At 39.7% G+C, this 6,000-nt stretch overlaps 1 protein-coding gene across 1 annotated transcript in view; it reads right to left on the reverse strand.

The window, feature by feature from the left end:
- MYOM1 (myomesin 1) overlaps positions 1-1,576 on the reverse strand; it is a 73,964-nt gene extending 72,388 nt beyond the window's left edge. Inside the window, exon 1 of the mRNA XM_082045706.1 lies at positions 1,437-1,576. The gene's annotated coding sequence lies outside the window, so the exon portion shown is untranslated. The remainder of the gene's footprint in view (positions 1-1,436) is intronic.
- Positions 1,577-6,000: the final 4,424 nt, after the last annotated feature.

The following is a 6,000-nucleotide window of genomic DNA, read 5'->3' on the forward strand; positions in this document are numbered from 1 at the left end:
ATGAGAACATCCTGTTTTCCTTTTGTAGAGTATTACAGTTGTCTCCCTTCATCTTCACCAGCTTTATTTGCAGTGTTGGCTTGCTTCATCATGGACACAACAGCCACAATGCTAACAGCCATTCAGTCCTGTCACCCAGGGATTCCCACAACCTTCCAAGCTTCACAGTAAGGAAGGTGATCCAAAAGTATAAATCACTGCATGTGTTGCCCATCAAGGAGAAGTTAAATGAGGCATTTCATTTGCATCTTATTAGGGAAAAAGAACAAGCAGTAGATGGACCTAAAGTCAGCATATATAAAACGTATAAAGTCAACCCTTTTCTTCCAGACATAAAAGGTGTGGCCCTCACTGTCCTCAGGAGTAAGAGGAGGAGTCTACGACAGGAGTAAGAACTACGGCAGTAAGACAGGAGCTGGGCAAGGAGTAGCTCTCCTGGTTCAAATCAAAGGCCAACTCTGACTCACATCATGTAAGAGGAAAGTCCTTTTATAGGTATTTTGTCATGCTATGAGTTGTGTTTTGTACTTCCTCTGAAACGTCAAGCGTTGCTCACAGGTCAGGATCGGTTAGTTACAGTAGTCTGATCAGATATAGGAATCTGACGCTAGTGGAGATTACAAGAAACTCTGAACTTTGTAAGGATTTTGCTCTTATTTGGAGCACTGTCTGATTATCGAATTCACTGTAATCTCTTAAGTTTTATAAAATCCATGCTATCTGTACCTACTTAGTTTATGTTCACTAACCAGCCCCCTTTAGTGCAGGATTTCATAACTGCAAGGCTTGGCCTAAAAATATTAGTGGCCATAGTTAGACAAATATGCAGGGTTTGGAGCTATATGTTAGCAGCTGTTGAAGTGAATTTCTAGAATGACTGCTGATCAGACAGGCAACTCTGTACTTGTTCATAGGATGTAGCTACACATTAAAGGAAGTTATTTTATTGGCATCACCTGTTGCACTGTTTACCAGTCTGTGTAATTCAGTAAATATCTACTCCTTTAATCAGTGAAAATAATGAAACAGATAAAAAACACAAACTCTTGTAAGCAGGAGAAAGCATAATATGTCTTTCAGCTCAGTCAATGGCTTTACAGATCATGAGGCATGCTATACAACTAGAAAATACTTAGTTTACACATTCTCTAAGCCCAAAGGAGGTTACACGGCTAATTCCTCCTGTATCTAGCAAACCGTGCTTCATTTGAGAGTTCCTTGACAATATGCAAGGATAGTTGAGTTGATAATAAGCAAACCCTTGCACTACTTTATTTCACAGCTGAACTCTCAGATGTCTTCAGTTCACATCCACAAGTGCCTCAAATAACTGCTGAGCTGAGAAGAATGAAGGGAGCTACTATCAACTCGGCATTACGGATTCAGATCAAAAATAATTGAACACATAAAATCTTCTGTCATAAAGGAACGCTTACCAGGGCCCAAATGATCAGCAGCGACTGGAATAGCTCTCAAGGGGATGAATTGCAGAAAAATACAGCAACGATGAAGCCAGCAAAGAAAGAGGTAGTCAGGACGAGGGGTAAGGATTGAACTCCAAGCTCCAGAACAAAAATAATGCCTGCAGTCAGTGGAATGTCAGAGCCCCAGTCCAGACCTTTTATGGCCGGGGGGGTGATAAATATAGCATCGAAGAGGGAGAGAGACAGAGACAGACACCGATACCCTGTGCTATCTCTGTGCAAAGACACGATGACAGCAGCTTCAAACTGAGAGCTCTCCCTTTTAAGTATCTTCACTAAATTCACTATAAAATCAGCATTCCAATTAGAAATTATTTCTAGGATTTTTCCTTAGCTAAATTAAATTTATGAGAGAAAACAAAATGTGTCATGAACCAGAAACTAGGAACCAGTCCCTGTATTGACCTTTGTCATGGTACAAGAATATGAACGTTTTATGGGTTCCTTTCTTCTTTTTTTTTTATGTTGTTAAAGCCAAGCCACAGCGCATGTAATGCAGATATTTCAACTTCATGACACACAAGCTAGAGCAGTAGTTAGCATCAAAACTCTATAAAGCCATACAATGTGTTACAGTTCAATAAAAATGTACTTTCTTTGTTCTGTTGACAAAGTGTTATATTTTTATCATCTCATTTAAGATAAAATACTAAATTAAAAACATGACCTCATGAGGCTTCTCAGTAGATATAAACAATGCAGCTCTAAGACCCAACTTTTTGTTTCTAAATGAAACAGTATTACCTCTAGGGATAATTAAATGGGCTTGTCTTCTTTCATTTTGGTCACAGCATTTTGGCATAGAAATATACAATCAGTGTGGCTGAATATTACACCAGAACAACTTCTGTCATATGGAAATAGAGTTTCATATGTGGAATGAAATGTGACTTCATTGTAAATATAGATTTTTCTCTGCACTGTACTTTTAACTTTCAATACAAGTGATTAGTTTACTATATTTTGCACATTTGCATTGACAGAAATATTAACCCTGACTGTCAGTTTCTGCAATAGCCACTTTCCACTGCATTCACCATGCAACACAACTGAAAACTTTTCAGATCTTCCTTCTCTACTGAGGTCTTCCCCTTTTTGGGTGGAACCACTAGCAGAAGGTCTGGATGAGGCCGGGAGGTCCCAGGCTTTTCTGTACAAAAGCTGATTACTATCTTCTTCATCCTACTGCCCTAATTCCATCTGAAACCTCTTCATTCTCCCCACAAGCTTCTCGTTCCCTGGGGAGGTGCTAAGTCCTGTCTGGCGTTACACCATGGAGTCAGTTCACATGCTTCTCCATCTCCCACACCAGGAATTGCTCAGCTACATTGACCAAAAAGACTTCTGGTCTTTGCTCCTAGGAACAGAAAGTATGGCCAACAAGAAGCTGTACAGTGATAAAAGTGGTACCTTGACTCAGGAAACTGGCCAAACCTGCAACAGAAAGAATGAAAAATAGAAACACTAATATAACGTTTCTTCCCCACCATTCTGTGCCAATGGCAGTGGCAACAAGCTATAGAATCTGGGTTATAATATACATTTTTAATTAGAGAAGGTAGGGACCTCAGTGGATGGACTCCTGGATTGCATTACAGACTCCCGACCCATTCCTTCACCATCAGTCATTTGCACTGGCATCTTAAAAGACTTAATGACATACAAATGGCTTTTGAAAATTTCAGAGAGAGTTGTGGAGAAATGAAAACAATGAAACATCTTGCTTCTCTGCTCCCATTTCAATACAATTTGTATAGATCACAGGTGGGATATAAAAATCTAAATATTTTAAGTGTTTTTCTGTGTATAATGGCACTACCGAGTTCAATACAGTTTTCAAATTCTGTGCTGACTGTGTTTATTCTGAAAATAAAATGGAGATGAGAATACGACAGCAAAATCTTTGGGGTTCTTTAATTATTTTGGCAATTAAATTTACACACTTTTATATGGCTTTAAAATGAGATAATGTCCACAGCTAATTTTAAACCACTAAACTCCTATTTGAATATCAAAGTACATGTTTCAAATCGCTTGGAGCTCTATAAGTCTCAGAATTCCTGCAGCACTGTGTATCTACACATATTTAGCCACATTGGTCCTGGGAGACAGTGTCTCTAGAAATGTTAGATCTGTCTTTTTCTAATTAGAATTACATTGTGCCAGTGACCACTGTGTTTTTCTTAATGGGAAAACAGGAAGATTAATTTAGAACCCGACACAGAGAGGAAAAATAGCTTTCTAGACTGTTTGCCCATTGAAGTTTTGAAAGCTACAGCATCCTATAGCTGTGTACATTAGTCAAATTCCACAGCATCCAAGTCCATCTCCTTCATTAGAGCAGAGTCCTAAATAAAACCAGCAAAACAGTTTTTTCAGACAGAGTTTTCAAGCATGTGTTGTCTTTTGGAACTTATTTTCAAACTTGGCTCCAATTTTCTGAATGGATTCCCGTAAGAAGTATTTTTTTTTCTCCAGAAAAAAGAGATAGAAGGAGAAGGAAAAGGAGAAGAAGGAGAAGGAGAAGGAGGAAAAGGAAATTTAAAAAAAAAAAGGAAGAAAAAAAAGAAAAAAAAAAGAAAAAAAAAGAAAAAGGAAAAGGAAAAGAAAAAGAAAAAGAAAAAGAAAAAGAAAAAGAAAAAGAAAAAGAAAAAGAAAAAGAAAAAGAAAAAGAAAAAGAAAAAGAAAAAGAAAAAGAAAAAGAAAAAGAAAAAGAAAAAGAAAAAGAAAAAGAAAAAGAAAAAGAAAAAGAAAAAGAAAAAGAAAAAGAGAAAAAAGAAAAATCACTTTGAGAAGATATGCTATTCTCTGTTATATCCAAACTAGCCTTCTTCATAACCCACTGAAGACAGGGGACATTGTGTCCCTTTACATTTGCTCATGTGAAGGTCTCGATCTCCAGGTAAAGTCAACCTCTCTTTCCATTTATTCTCTGCATCACCCAGTTTTTCACATGTATTTCACATGGAGTCAGACTTGTAGCAGAAGGGACAAGGAGCAGCCTACTGCAGCTTGAGAGTTTGGCTTCAATAGCGTGCAAGATTAGCAGCAAATAAATTAGGTATGAAATTAACCAACACTCATGCAAGTTTTTCATTATGACTGCTGAACGTGACGCTTGTGTTGCACTGGAAGGTGCTGATCCATTGTAGAATCATAGAATCATTTTGTTTGGAAGAGACTGTCAAGATAATTGAATCCAACCATTAACCTAATACTTCACTAAACCATGTCCCTAAGGACCTCACCTACATGTCTTTTAAACATCTCCAGGGATGATGATTCAACTGCTTCCCTGGGCAGCCTGTTCCAATGCCTGACAACCCTTTCTATGAAGAAATTTTTCATAATATCTAATATAAAATTATGATCCCACTAAGAAAGGCATTCAAACTCTGTAAGGTAGCAGTCAAAATGTTATGTATTAGAGCTAACAATATAAGAATAAAATATCATAGATAATCTTACATCCCCTTACATGCTGGGAACCTCAAGCAGTGTAGCATCAAACAGGGCTCTGACTCATGTGCAGGACGCTGTGCAGACCACGTCAGGAGAAGAGGAACCTCCCTTTCAGTCATTCAAGCTGTTATAAGATTTTCTTACAAGAAAACATCTCTATTTATCATTTCTACTGTCAAACAGAAAGGAGGTTCACATGAGAAATTCTCACTGCACTGTTGGATACAGGCAAGGTCACGCAGGTGGTGTAATTGCTGGTACCGAGTGAGAGCTGCTTGCAGGCTCCTCTGTGCAATTAGTTGGCAAAGTTCATCCTCAAGCCAAGGGATGTGTGCAGGCAGCTCAACATGGCCTGATGGCCACGCCGCACCTGCAGCACAGCCTGGCACAGCACAGGCCTGGGAGTGCTCAGGTTAACTGGAGTGGAGCACTGACTCCTTCATGGACAGAGGTCTCTGGTCAGGATGACTGCATGGCTCCATACAATTACAGAATCATTCAATGTCCTGAGTTGGAAGGAACCCACAAGGATCATGGAGTCCAACTCCTGTCCCTACATATGACAACCCCACAGTTCACACCATGTGTCTGAGGGTGTTGTCCAGTCTCTTCTTAAATAATGTCAGGCCTAGGGCCGTGACACCTCCCTGGGGACCCTGTTCCAGCCTCTGGGTGAAGAACCTTTTCCTCACGTCCAACCTGAACCTCCCCTGGCACATTTTCCTGCCATTCCGTTGGGTCATATCATTGATCACCAGAGAGAAGAGATCAGTGCCTGCTCCTCTTCCTCCCCTTGTGAGGAAGCTGTAGACTGTGATGAGGTCTCCCCTCTTCTCCAGGCTGAACTAAACCAAGTGACTTTAGCTGTTCCTCATACGGCTTCTGCTCTAAACCCTTCACCAAGAGAGACCAGTCTGCCTTCCTTCCTTCTGCCTGCTGGCAGACAACAACAGAAAATAATTTTTTCATAACTTTAGTAAAGCCCATCTATAACTGGTCCTGCTTGAAGTTACCTTGCTGTACCATGGGTAGCCTGAACCACACACAATACTCC

The sequence above is a fragment of the Streptopelia decaocto genome, assembly GCF_964273445.1.
Source record: "Streptopelia decaocto genome assembly, chromosome: 2".
Classification (NCBI taxonomy): domain Eukaryota; kingdom Metazoa; phylum Chordata; class Aves; order Columbiformes; family Columbidae; genus Streptopelia; species Streptopelia decaocto.